General features: G+C 43.1%; 1 protein-coding gene across 1 annotated transcript in view; it reads left to right on the top strand.

Annotated features, from left to right (window-relative positions):
* LOC126238558 (lysosomal alpha-mannosidase-like) overlaps nt 1-14,203 on the top strand; it is a 181,475-nt gene that overhangs the window by 125,485 nt on the left and 41,787 nt on the right. The window lies entirely within an intron of this gene.

Here is a 14,203-nt window from a genome sequence, read left to right as displayed (position 1 = left end):
GGGTTTTGCTATTTAGGAAGCAAAGGAACTAATGACAACAAAAGTAAAAATATAAAATGTAGACTGGCAATATAAAGGAAAGCTTTTGTGAAAGAGAGCAATAGCTTTACATTGATAAAAAATTAGTGTCAAGAAGTCTTTGAAGTATTTGTTTGGAGTGTAACCCTATATGGAAGTCATATCTGGGTAAATAACAATAGCCACAAGAAGAGAATAGAAGCTTAAACTGGTGAGAACCAAGGAGTCTTCAGAAAGGGGATATCATGTGCCGAGCAAATTTTGAATCTGAAACTGGTAATCATTATCAAAAACAGAGGATGAAGTTCAGAGGAAAACTTTCTGTGGCCTCAAATATCAAAACAGGTGTGAAACAGGGAGATGGACTCTCCCCTTCAATGTTTATCTGTGTTCTTGATAAGGTGATCAGGGAGTGGCAATGAGAAAGGAAAGGAATGGGTGAAATGACTGGTGTATAAGAAAAAAAAGGAATACAAGTAGATTGTCTAGCATTCACAGATGATATTGTGATATTGTTGGAATCATTAGAAGAGATGGTTAGCCAAATGACAGAACTACAGGGACAAGGAACTAAAGCAAGCCTACAGATCTCCGTTGAGAAGATGCAGTTCATAACAAAAAATCAAGGCAGCTCCTAGATGGATGGTATGCCGGCTGGTGTGGCCGTGCGGTTCTAGGTGCTTCAGTCTTGAACCATGTGACCGCTATGGTTGCAGGTTCGAATCCTGCCTCGGGCATGGATGTGTGTGATGTCCTTAGGTTAGTTAGGTTTAAGTAGTTCTAAGTTCTAGGGAACTGATGACCACAGATGTTAAGTCCCCTAGTGCTCAGAGCCATTTGAACCTAGATGGATGACACTACAAATTCAGAATGTGGAGAGATTTAAATTCCTGGGAAAATCGATAGGATATAAACTGGGCTGACAGGAAAGGAAGCAATGAGAACACACATACAAAATAAAAAGAAATGAATTCAGCATACAAACTAACTATGAACATCTACAATAAGAATAATATTTTAATTAATGCAAAACTGAGACATTATCAGCCAGGGATCTGCCCTGAAGCTTGATATGCAGCAGGAACTCTTGACCTAGTAAGAACAGGAGTACTTAAGAGACTAGAGGTGGTGCAACAAAAGATTCTGAGGACAATATTGGGACCTAAAAGGACAGAAGATGGTGAATTTAGAAGAAGAGCAAACCAAGAACGGTGTCCCAAAGGAAATAGCCTCTCAGACATCATCAGGAAAAGGAGGAGCTTGTTTTTGGACACATCCTTAGAATGAACCAGGGGAGGTTAGCACATTTCGTACAGTTTCTGATGAACTAGAAAACCAAAGTACTTAAGATCCAAGAGGTACAGAGAGATCTGGAGGAAATTGGAATACAGGAACCATAGATATACAACATGGTGAACTTTAAATAGAAAACTAGGCTTTCACAGGTTTCAAAAACAGGACTAGGCCCAGAACAAAATCATCGTGGGAAGAAGAGTGAAGGAAGTTGCAAAGTATGAGAGTGGAAGAATATTGGACAAGGAGAAACATCAGAAGAAACAAAGCTGACATGAATTTATGAGATGAAGATGAATAAGAAGAAGCTACTGTATTTATCTGAGTACGAGATGACACTGATTATAAGACAACCCCCCCCCCCCTTTTTTCTCTCCCCCCCCCCCCTCCCCCTAAGAGACCTCTTGTGAAAAACTTATTTTCAACGTGTTCTGACTAATCAAAATTACAAACTGTTGTATTGATGTAAAGTATCCGCCTAAAAAGATAACATTATACCTATTCTAAATTTATGCCATTTATTGATTGTCTACATTTTGGTAATACAAGGAGAAATAAAATTAATGAAAATAAATGCTTTACAATAATTTCCTTTTCCACATTTTTCACTTGCTAATGCCTGTCGTGTGTGGTATCACTATTTTTAATCATCATACTCACTGCACAGCTGTGAAATTTGAATTTTCATTGTGTTTTTTTGCGCATATGTTGTGATTTCTGAGGTTGTGATTACATGGGACCTGAGAACACATCTGTTTTTATCCAAATACATATCAGGTTTCACTTTTATTCTGATGTGAAAATGTTACAATGTCTCTTGCTTGTACACACATCACCTGCCAGCCACTTTCATTGGCTGCATAGAGCCAGCAGTTGACATACCCCCTTTTGTTCCTGTCATACATCACGCTGAAAGTCGAGAACATTACAGTGTGAAATACATGTATGCCATTGGTCCCCATCTAGACTTTTACCATCAACTGCAGAAATGAATACTCTTGTTGAGTATTTGTCCAATTTTAAGTTCAGTTCAATTTTGAGTACAAATTGATTCAGGCAAACTGTAGTTTAAACATGGTACATGTTCTTGAAAAGCCAGATATGCGGTATACATTCCTATAGTTGGCAAAATGATTTAATTTGTGGTCTGCTCACTAATTGCCTCCCTGCTTTTGTAGTTCTCACTTCGCACCCAAGCTGGTATCACTGTTCCCCCTCCAACTCTTCTGTAGTGCTAAGCTTGAGCAGCTGTGAAACACGGACTACAATATATTCTAGGGTGCAAATCATCTGTAACAACAGCAACTAATACGTAAATAAAAGATCGCCATTATGATTCAGTCCAAGTAGCATACTTGTGCTTCTCCTACTATCTACTGATGTCTGTTCATACTATCGCTGACCACAGGTCTTACCACTGTAATTTATTCTCGTGACAACAGTTGCAATCAGTTTATTTCATTTTTTAGACGTTTCATTCTTGATAAATTTTTCTCCTTGTTTCATCTGAATCGTGTTCTAAAATTGATTAAAAGCTGGCAACGTTTTTACCCAGTATTCTGATACATGAACAGTGAATTTCTCATTAGTAAATCATTACAGTTTCCTATAATCAGATAAAATATTGATCTGGTTTCAGAAACAAGCAATGCTTTTTTGAAGGACGTTTTCGCAGTTGAATGCTACCCTCAGTAAAAGTAGCATAACGTAAGTGTAGTCTTCTGCAGCCATTGTCACTGTCAATAAAATTCTTCTGGGCTGTTGATCACATTGTCAGTATATAAAATTGTCAGACATTTTGGCCACAATCGCAAGTGTCCTTCCTCAGGGCTGTGCTGAGTTGACTGCTGAATGAGAGAGACTTTTGATCTTATATAATAGCAGAGAAAACTGTTTATGTAATTTGATAGGGTACTTGAGGATTGGAGGAGGAGTGTTAGGTGTTCTTTATTGGTCTTTATATTATTCCTTGTCATTGGTGGATAAAAAAGGGTTTGATTGGTGCTTATATTATTGCTTGTCATTGGTGAAAATGTCAATTAAAAAAGGGAGGTAGTGCCATTTACTTGTTGCCAGGTGTGGGCTTCGGCGTGCCTGCACTCCTATGTACATGTGACCACTGCGGTCTCCCATGCGCCTGTGTTAGATGCTCTGCTAGCAGCCACGACACCAGAAGCCTATACCCATCCTCTCTATTCATGTTGGCGGGTCACTTGGCTATTTCTATCACTCTCTAACCTTCCTCCTCAATGTAAATAGCTGTTTCGCCAGAACATGGGCTGCATGGAATATTATTCCTTTGTCATACTCATCCTGGTATTCCGTGAAGCCCGCATACTGGCGGAACAGCCATCTACTTTGAGGAGAAAGATTAGAGAGGCGATAGAAATAGTCGAGCAACCCACCTACATGAATAGAGAGGACACGTATAGGCTGCCAGCAGTGACAACATTGTGGGAGGACAGAATGTGCAAAGCAACTCACTCAGGCATGTGGGAGACCACGGTGGTTGTATGTAGATAGAGCACAGGCACGCGCAGCCCACATCTGGCAACCAGCAAACAGCGCTATGTCACAGCTGCCGCCTGTTTCTAATTCATCTGTTTCCACCAATGGTAAGATGTAATGTAAACACCAATCAAGCAGATCTTTATCCACCAATGACAAGGAACAATATAAAGACCAATAAAGAATGCCTAATCCTCTGTCCTCCCATCTTCAAGTACCCAATCAAATTGCATAAACAGCTTCCTCTGCTGCTATATTAGATCTTAAGTCTCTCTCATTCAGCTGTCAGCTCAGCACAAAGAACTGAGGAAGGCCACTTGCAATAGTGACCGAAACGTTGGACAATTTTATATATTGACAATATAGTCAACAGCCCAGAAGAATTTTATTGGCAGCAAACAGCATAATGTTTGTGTATGGTGTCCATACATGTATGAGAACTTTATTGCAAACCTGTTCAAATACAACAAGAGCTGGTAAGATGATAAAATTTGGTGCTATTTCCTGCTGTGTTTCACAAAACTGTCAAATTTTAAGCAGACCAATAGACTTTTATACCGGCTGGTTTGTAGTTTCTTGTGTATCCCATGCACAAACACCATGTGAGTCAGATGTCACATAATTGTTCAAACAACGATGATACTGTATCGAGCACTTCATCGAACCCCTCTGTGGGTCCGGGGGTTTGAATAGGCCTGAGGTATTCCTGCCTGTCGTACGAGGCAAGTAAAAGGAGTTTCAGATGTTTCAGCCTTTATGTGATGGTCTGCTGTAGGATTTGACCTCCATTCTTCAAAATTTTCCCAAAGAGCAAGCCAATTGGGGAAGGGTGCCTTACAAGGTGCATTGTGTTTATCGTGCATTGAGATCTACGAGGTGCGGCTAGAAAAAAACCGGACTAGTACTGGTGAAACAATGAAATGAATGCAATAAGGCTGAAAGTCGCGTGGCCTGTCACGTGACTCTCGCTCCGCCTACTGCTCGAGTTTCATCTGCCTCCTGCACTCAGTCTGCCCGTGGCGTCTGTTTTAAGTAGATGACATTTTGTCTGTGCGTCGGAAAATGTTGAGTGTACAGAAAGAACAGCGTGTTAACATCAAATTTTGTTTCAAACTAGGAAAATCTGCAAGTGAAACGTTTGTAATGTTACAACAAGTGTACGGCGATGATTGTTTATCGCGAACACAAGTGTTTGAGTGGTTTAAACGATTTAAAGATGTCCGCGAAGACACCAGTGATGACACTCGCACTGGCAGACCATTGTCAGCAAAAACTGATGCAAACATTGAAAAATCGGTAAACTTGTTCGACAAGATCGCTGTTTAACAATCAGAGCAGTGTCTGAGTTAACAGGAGTTTCCAGGATGTCAGAACAAATCATTCTTCGGCGTTCCTTCTGTTCAATTGTGAGATACTTTGGAACCATTTTTGAACACACTTTGTTCATGTTGAAACTTTCATGAAGAATCTGCCTAACACTTTCCTGTTAACTCAGACACTGCTCTGATTGTTAAACGGCGATCTTGTCGAACAAGTTTACCGATTTTTTCAATGTTTGCATCAGTTTTTGCTGACAATGGTCTGCCAGTGCGAGTGTCATCACTGGTGTCTTCGTGGCCATCTTTAAATCGTTTAAACCACTCAAACACTTGTGTTCGTGATAAACAATCATCGCCGTACACTTGTTGTAACATTACAAACGTTTCACTTGCAGATTTTCCTAGTTTGAAACAAAATTTGATGTTAACACGCTGTTCTTTCTGTACACTCAACATTTTCCGACGCACAGACAAAACGTCAACTACTTAAAACAGACGCCACGGGCAGACTGAGTGCAGGAGGCAGATGAAACTCGAGCAATAGGCGGAGCGAGAGTCACGTGACAGGCCACGCGACTTTCAGCCTTATTGCATTTGTTTTATTGTTTCACCAGTACTAGTCTGGTTTTTTTCTAGCCACACCTCGTATAGCCCACTTTCTCATCGTCGCATTGCAGTCCTGCCCATTCTCCATCTCTTGGGCAAGGACACCTTCCTGGGTGCATTTTCCAACATGCACTATGCAGTGTTGATTTCTGCGTTGACTTCTTTGCACCTGATATCCAGCATGGTAGCCAGTCCATTGTGGTGGGGCTGCCATTCACCCTGTTGGTTATAGCCCCCAGACCACACAGGGATCACTCTGCTGAAGCCTGCACCATTAACTCCCCACGTATGCCAAGGGATAGATGCCTATCCCCCTGGGGCATTGGGACTCCGAGCAATGGCCATCCTGCCAGGTGGCATTTGCTGCGGCTGGGTGGCACCGTGGGGAGGGCCCCTGGTCAGAGTGAGTGGCATCTGGGTGGATGACATGCGTTGAAGCTAGTCCATTATTTCTTGCAGGTGGTGAAACACCAGCAGACCCTAAGCAATCACGAGCTCAATTCAACGCACTAAAGTACGACCCCAAATCGTTCCCTCCCTGGCCACACTATGGGAGGAATGTCAGGCTAATGATGGCAGCGGATCTTATTCGCCCCAGTACCTCGTATGTTCGTGAACTGATGGTGAATCTTTCATGACGATGAAGCCTCAGTTTTTTGTTGAGCATTTAGAGGACAAGTTTGGGGAGGTGGAGGGCTTGTCCTGAATGAGATCTGAGTCAGTCTTGATCAAAACAGCATCCTCTGCCCAGTCACAGGAGTTACTCATTTGTGACAAGGTGGGGGATGTTTCTGTAAACATCACGCCCCATAAGAGCTTAAATATGGTCCAGGGTATCATATTTCACAGAGACCTTCTTTTGCAGTCCGCCGATGAGGTGCACATCAATTTAGAGTGGCAAGGTGTCCATTTCATCCGGCGTGTCCACCGGGGTCTGAAGGATAATCAGGTTGCCACCAGTGCCTTCATCTTGGCCTTTGAGGGTGATACATTGCCCGAGGAAGTCAAGGTGATGGTCTACTGGTGTGATGTAAAGCCCTTTATCGCTCCCCTGATGCTGTCATCTAAGTGCTGGAAGTTCGGCCATATGTCTTCCCACTGTACTTCCAGCGTCACATGCCAAGATTGCGGCTGCCCATCACATCCCAATACTCCATGTGCCCCGCCTCCCATCTGTGTCAGTTGTGGAGAGCACCATTCGCCTTGCTCGCCTGGCTGCAGGATTCTCCAGAAAGAAAGGAAAATCTTGGTGTACAGGACCCAGGACCAACTGACCTACACTGGAGCTAAGAAAAAATTTGAACGCCTGCATCCTGTGCATATGACATCGTCCTACGCTGCCGCTACAACAGTTCTGGCACCATCAGCTCTGCCAACCCAGGTCATCTCTCAGAGCCAGAAGACTACACCAGCCCCCTTTATGGTGGTGGTGGGGGGGGGGGGGGCATTTCCCTCCCTGTTGCCCCTGCACCACCTACCCCTCCCCTCACCAACCATCGGGAAGGTCCGTCCTCACTTCTAAGCCAGAGAAGCATAAGTCTTCTTCGGCTTCTCGCATTAGGAAGGGGTCCATTGGGTCACTCCCTTCCCAGGTTTCTTCTAGTAGGAAAGATGACACCTGCGAGTGGCTGAAGAGCCCAAAAGCAGCTGGTCGTAGGGCTTCACACTCATCCTCAGTCCTGGAGACTGAGCTAGTGAAGTCCTCCCATCCAGGGAAACCCAAGGAGCAGCGAGAGAAATCCAAAAAGAAAACCCCGAAGACCTAGGAAATTGTGGTGGCACCCACACCACCGCTACCTACAAGCTCTCCGGCTGAGGATGGGGTGGAGCTTTTGGCATCCCCTGAGGACCTAGATCTCACCAGACCCTCAGACACAATGGACATGACTGCTCAGGCAATAAATCAGTGGCAGCAGGTGACTCTGAGGCATAACTGCCTCATTGAATGTTCCGTACCTTCCCAGTCTCACGATGATGTCATTCTCCAGTGGAATTGCAGTGGTTTTTTCCATCGCCTGGCTGAGCTACGGCAACCGTTAAACTTTACACCTGCTGTCTGCATTGCCCTCCAGGAAACCTGGTTCCCAGCAAAGTGGACCCCTGCCCTCCATGGCTATAAGGGATATTACAGCATCCATAGCGACTATAATCGAGTGTCAGGTGCAATTTGTGTTTATGTCCTAAACTCGGTCTGTAGTGAACATGTGCCCCTTCAAACCCCTCTCGAAGCTGTGGCTGTCAGAATAAGGACAATGCAGGAAATAACTGTCTTCAATGTATATCTTCCTCCATATGTTGCAGTACCCCTGAATGTATTAGCTGCACTGATTGATCAACTCCCTAAACCTTTCCTACTTCTGGTAGATTTTAATGCCCATAACCCCTTGTGGGGTGTTACCATGCTTACTGGCCGAGGCAGAGATGTGAAAACTTTACTGTCTCAGTTCGACCTCTGCCTCTTAAATACTGGGGCTGCCATACATTTCAGTGTGGGTCACGGTAGTTACTCGGCCATTGATTTATCAATTTGCAGCCCAGGACTTCTCCCATCTATCCACTGGAGAGCACATGATGACCTGTGTGATAGTGACCACTTCCCCGTTTTCCTGTCACTGCCCCAGCATCAGGCAAATAAATGCCTGCCCAGGTGGGCTTTGAAGGAGGCAGACTGGGAAATTTTCACCGCTGAATCTCCCCCACACGGTAACATCGATGTGATGATGGTTGAGCAGGTGACTAGCACAATTGTTTCTGCGGCAGAAAACATGATCCCTCGCTCTTTAGGGTGCCCGGGCCATAAGGCAGTCCCTCAGTGGTCGCCGGAAGTCGCTGAAGCAATTAAGGAGCGTTGGCAAGCTCTACAGCAACATAAGTGGCACCCTTCCCTGGAGCACCTCATAGCCTCTAAATGGCTCTGTGCCCATGTTTGATACCTTATCAAACAACGGAAGAAGGAGTGTTGGGAGAGATACGTCTCCACCATACGGTGCCACACGTCACCTTCCCAAGTCTGGGCAAAGATCAAACGTCTTTTCGGGTACCAGGCCCCAACAGCTGTCCCCGGTGTTACCATAAATGGTGAGAAATGTACCAACGCAAATGTGATTGCCGAGCACTTTGCTCGAGCCTTTGCATCGGAGAATTAACCCCCCCCCCCCCCCAGCCTTTCGCAGACTCAAACGGCGGCTGGAAGGGAACATCCTCTCATTCACTACACGCTGCAGTGAATTCTATAACGCCCCATATACAGAGTGGGAGCTCCTCAGTGCCCTTGCACATTGCCCCGACACAACTCCTGGCCTGATCACATCCACAGCCAGATGATCGAACATCTCTTGTCTGACTACAAGCCACATTTTCTTGTCATCCTCAACTGGCTCTGGTGTGATGGTGTCTTTCCATCGCAGTGGCGGGAGAGCACCATTATTCTGGTGCTCAAACCTGATAAAACCCGCTTTCTTTGTAAGCTGCTGGAACATATGGTATGTCAGCAGTTGGGTTGGTTCCTGGAGTCACGTGGCTTGCTGACTCCATGTCAGGGCGGCTTCCACCAGTGTCACTCTACCACTGATAATCTTGTGTCCATCGAGTCTGCCACCCGAACAGCCTTTTCCATATGGCAACACCTGATTGCCGTCTTTTTTGACTTACGTAAAGCATACGACACGACTTGGCAACATCGTATCCTTGCTACATTGTATGAGTGGGGTCTCCGGGGACCACTCCTGATTTTTATCCAAAACTTCTTACATGAAGTGAGTAAGTTGTTTGCAACGATCTAATTAGCCAGTCAATCACCACACTGACTCTGAAAGACTCTGAAACAAAAGATGACAAAAGGCAGGCTGAAATGCTTTGTTTGGAATTCTAAAATGTTGTGCTGCAGAAATCATAATACAGTTCCTCCTCTCATGCAGCATACAGATGCCAAAATGCCAGTTATTGTGATAAGTGAAGACGGAATAGAAAATTATGTAAAACTTCTATCGTATCCCAACACAGAAAAGAGGGAAGATGGGGTTTGAGGTCAGTCTGCAGTTTTCATGCGGTGAGGAGCAAATGCAGAAAAACAAACTCCCAGTGAAGGCAGGATTGATGAAATGGACCAACTTCAAACACTGTCACAGGGCACCTATGAGAGGCGTGGATTCTAGGACTCGACAGGATGCTTGCAGCCAGAGATTCGTGGAATTCAGGGGTCCAATTAACAGTATTTATTAGTGGCCAGACTTATTACTGCACTGAAGGTTAATTCTAAACATTAGACATAGCAAAAGAGGCAGTTGGTTGTACAACAGAAGTCAGTTATCTAAATCCATAGGGGTGAGCAATAACAGAAGTAGGAACACTAGCAGCATGTTAAGTACAAACTTGAGAGCAGCACTCCATATGAGAAAAATCGGCATGTCAGAGTTTACCGAGGCTGGCCATGAGTGATAGTGTCAGCACCCAAATGATTTGCCTGAGAACTCCCTCTGAATACTAGAACATGGGTTTTTAAAGAATTGTGGCAGAACACTATTTCTCCCTTTCTGTGGTCGACACACCAATCCACCACCACTTAACAAGATTCGGTCAATCTGACGAGTCACTCTGCAACTCCAGGGAACCTCTTCCAACCTCTTCTAGATTCCTCTCCTTCTCCTACTCGGTAGGTAGGCATGCTTCTGGAATTTATATTAACAAACTCCAAGTTTGGTAGCAACAGCATTCAACTGAAAGCTAAACATCTGTGGCACTCCTGTTATGGCCAGCAGCAACAGTATTTTATGTCGCTTGGCTGTCCCCTCATTCCTTTTGTGAGTGGGGACTACTGTAGTAGCACTCTACCCAGTGTAACCCACTGATATTGCAGTTCTCAGGAGCAAGCCTCAAGCTTGCTCCCTCTGCTATAATGTGTCTTTTCATAGTCATCTTCTACAGTGATGCCTTACAACAGTGTCTAGTTGATGTATGGAGTTACCAGTTAATTGACTGAAGTGAAACTTCTCCTCTGGGTCAGCTGCCCAGAGCATCTACAATTTGCAGGGCTCAAGTGTTACTATTTAGCTCGAGGAACCTAAGTGCTACCACTTTTGCCTTCTCTCTGCATTGTATCTCTGTTTTCCTATCGGCCTTAACGGCTCCTGGGTCCCAACAGCCTTAAGTGTAGCAATGTACAAAATTATTATGTCGTCAATATACGACACTGCTCAGTGGTGGAAGAACAAGTGGACCAAATGAAATACATGTGATGTATCATAAAAATTATGTGAAAGAACTTGCTCCCATTGTAGCTTTAATTTATTGTACATCATTGGAGCAATGAAATATACCTAGGGATTGGGAAAAGTGAAGGCCATTACCATTACCAAGAAGGGTTACCAGACATGCACATAATTAAAGGCGTATATCACTGGGGGTAAGATAGATACTGCCTACAGGAAATTTAAAGAGACCTATGGAGAAAAGAGAACCACTTCCATAAATATCAAGAGCTCAGATGGAAACACAATTCTAAGCAAAGAAGGGAAAGCAGAAAGGTGGAAGGAGCATATAGAGGGTCTATACAAGGGCGATGTTCTTGAGGACAATATTATAGAAATGGAAGAGGATGTAGATGAAGATGAAATAGGAGATATGATACTGCGTGAAGAGTTTGACAGAGCACTGAAAGACCTAATTTGAAACAAGGCCCTGGGAGTAGACAACGTTCCATTAGAACTACTGACAGCCTTGGGAGAGCCAGGTCTAACCAAACTCTACCATCTAGTGAGCAAGATATATGAGACAGGCGAAATACCCTCAGACTTCAAGAAGAATATAGTAATTCCAATCCCAAAGAAAGCAGGTGTTGACAGATGTGAAAATTACCGAACTATCTGTTTAATAAGTCACGGCTGCAAAATACTAATATGAATTCTTTACAGACGAATGGAAAAACTGGTAGAAGCCGACCTTGGGGAAGATCAGTTTGGATTCCATAAAAATACTGGAACACGTGAGGCAATACTGACCCTACGACTTATCTTAGAAGGTAGATTAAGGAAAGGCAAACCTATGTTTCTAGCATTTTTAGACTTAGAGAAAGCTTTTGACAATGTTGACTGGAATGCACTATTTTGAATTCTAAAGGCGGCAGGGGCAAAATACAGGGAGCGAAAGGCTATTTACAATTTATACAGAAACCAGAAGAGTTGAGGGACATGAAAGGGAAGCAGTGATTGGGAAGGGAGTGAGTCGGGGTTGTAGCCCATCCCTGATGTTATTCAATCTGTATATTGAGCAAGCAGTGAAGGAAACAAAAGAAAAATTTGGAGTAGGTATTAAAATTCATGGAGAAGAAATAAAAACTTTGAGGTTCGCCGATGACATTGTAATTCTGTCAGAGACAGCAAAGGACCTGGAAGAGCAGCTGAATGGAATGGACAGTGTCTTGAAAGGAAAATATAAGATGAATATCAACAAAACCAAAATGAGGATAATGGAATGTAGCTGATTTAAATCAGGTGATGCTGCGGGAATTAGATTAGGAAATGAGACGCTTAAAGTAGTAAAGGAGTTTTGCTATTTGGGGAGCAAAATAACTGATGATGGTCGAAGTAGAGAGGATGTAAAATGTAGACTGGCAATGGCAAGGAAAGCGTTTCTGAAGAAGAGAAATTTGTTAACATCGAGTATAGATTTAAGTGTCAGGAAGTCGTTTCTGAAAGTATTTGTATGGAGTGCAGCCATGTATGGAAGTGAAATGTGGACGATAAATAGTTTAGACAAGAAGAGAATAGAAGCTTTCGAAATGTAGTGCTACAGAAGAATGCTGAAGATTAGATGGGTAGATCACATAACCAATGAGGAGGTATTGAATAGAATTGGAGAGAAGAGAAATCTGTGGCACAACGTGACTTGAAGAAGGGATCGGTTGGTAGGGCATATTCGGAGGCATCAAGGGATCACCAATTTAGTATTGGAGGGCAGTGTGGAGGGTATAAACCGTAGAGGGAGTCCAAGAGATGAATACACTAAACAGATAGAGAAGGATGTAGGTTGCAGTAGGTACTGGGAGATGAAGAAGCTTGCACAGGATAGAGTAGCATGGAGAGCTGCATCAAACCTGTCTCTGGACTGAAGACCACAACAACATTTACTATGTCACACATTATGATGCTTTTAAAGAACAAAAATATCCTCACTACAAATCAACATGGGATCCACAAACAGAGATCTTAAGAAACTCGTCTCACAGTATTCTTCCATAGGATCCAGAGTACTGTAAACAAATGTGCCCAGGTTGATTCCATATTCATTGACTGCTGTAGGAAATTTTATACATTTCTTCTGTTGTTTAGTGAGCCAAATACCTGCTGGCCTAGTACATTACCAGATTTGTGATTTGATTTTGAAACCCCTTACAGATAAATCTCTTTATTCATGATGCGACAAAATTGGTAGAAGTAAAGGTAATTTTGGAAATACCCCAAGAGAGTGTTAAAAGGCCATCATTGTTTACATTTTGCAATAATAATCTAGAGGACAGTGTTGGAGGCTCCATGAGGTTATTCACTGATGATACTGTAATCTATAAAACGATTGAAAGTACAGAAGACTGTAGTGAAATGCAAGGGGACCTGCAGGGGATTGTTGATTGGTGCAGTGTCTTTCAGGTTACCCTGAATGTAAATTAATGTAACACATTACACATAAATAGGTGAACACGTCCTCTGCTCATTGAATACACTATTGGTGATGAATTACTGGAAAGAGTAACTGCCATAAAATACTAAGGAATATCTACTGAAACTGTCCTGAATCAGAATTACAACTAATTGTAGGAGCATTATGGAGATCCTTAACAAACCCAAGTGGTACATAATACAAGAAAGCCATTATGTGTCAAGGAGATGTTTACTGTTGAAAATTTGAGTATGTGCACTCCAAGATGATCTGGACAACATATTATTTCTTCCCACATATATCTTGTCGAATGTCCATGATGTGGAAGTCAGAGTTTGTACAGAGCCTTACCAACAGTCAGTCTCCCCACTTGCTATTTGCAAATGGAACAGGAAATGGGGGAAAGATGGTGGTACTGAAGTGAGCTCCACCACATACCGTTAAGTGGATCATGGAGTATAAATGTAGATTTGCTCAGTACATGTCACAGTTTCCCTCTACTCGTGGCTCTGTAGTCGCTTCATTTTAATTTCCTTGTAGTCTACTACTTGCACTGAAATAGCTGTTCTGTGTTTTTTAAGTCAAATCAGTTCTGAGTGTATTATGTCTTAACTAGTCACCCCTTTCATTTTTTCCCCATTTGTCAGGAAGTCCTTTATTGTAACACATACCTATATTGATTGACTTCGTATTTAATATTTTATGAAAATGATAGTCGCTACTCATCATATGGTGGAGTTGCTGAGTCACAGATAAGCACAACAAAAAGACTGTCAAACAAAGCCTTCGGTCAAATAGGCCTTCATAAC

This window comes from Schistocerca nitens, chromosome 1 (genome assembly GCF_023898315.1).
Source record: "Schistocerca nitens isolate TAMUIC-IGC-003100 chromosome 1, iqSchNite1.1, whole genome shotgun sequence".
NCBI classification, from domain to species: domain Eukaryota; kingdom Metazoa; phylum Arthropoda; class Insecta; order Orthoptera; family Acrididae; genus Schistocerca; species Schistocerca nitens.
This window is presented reverse-complemented; position numbering and strand designations above follow the sequence as displayed.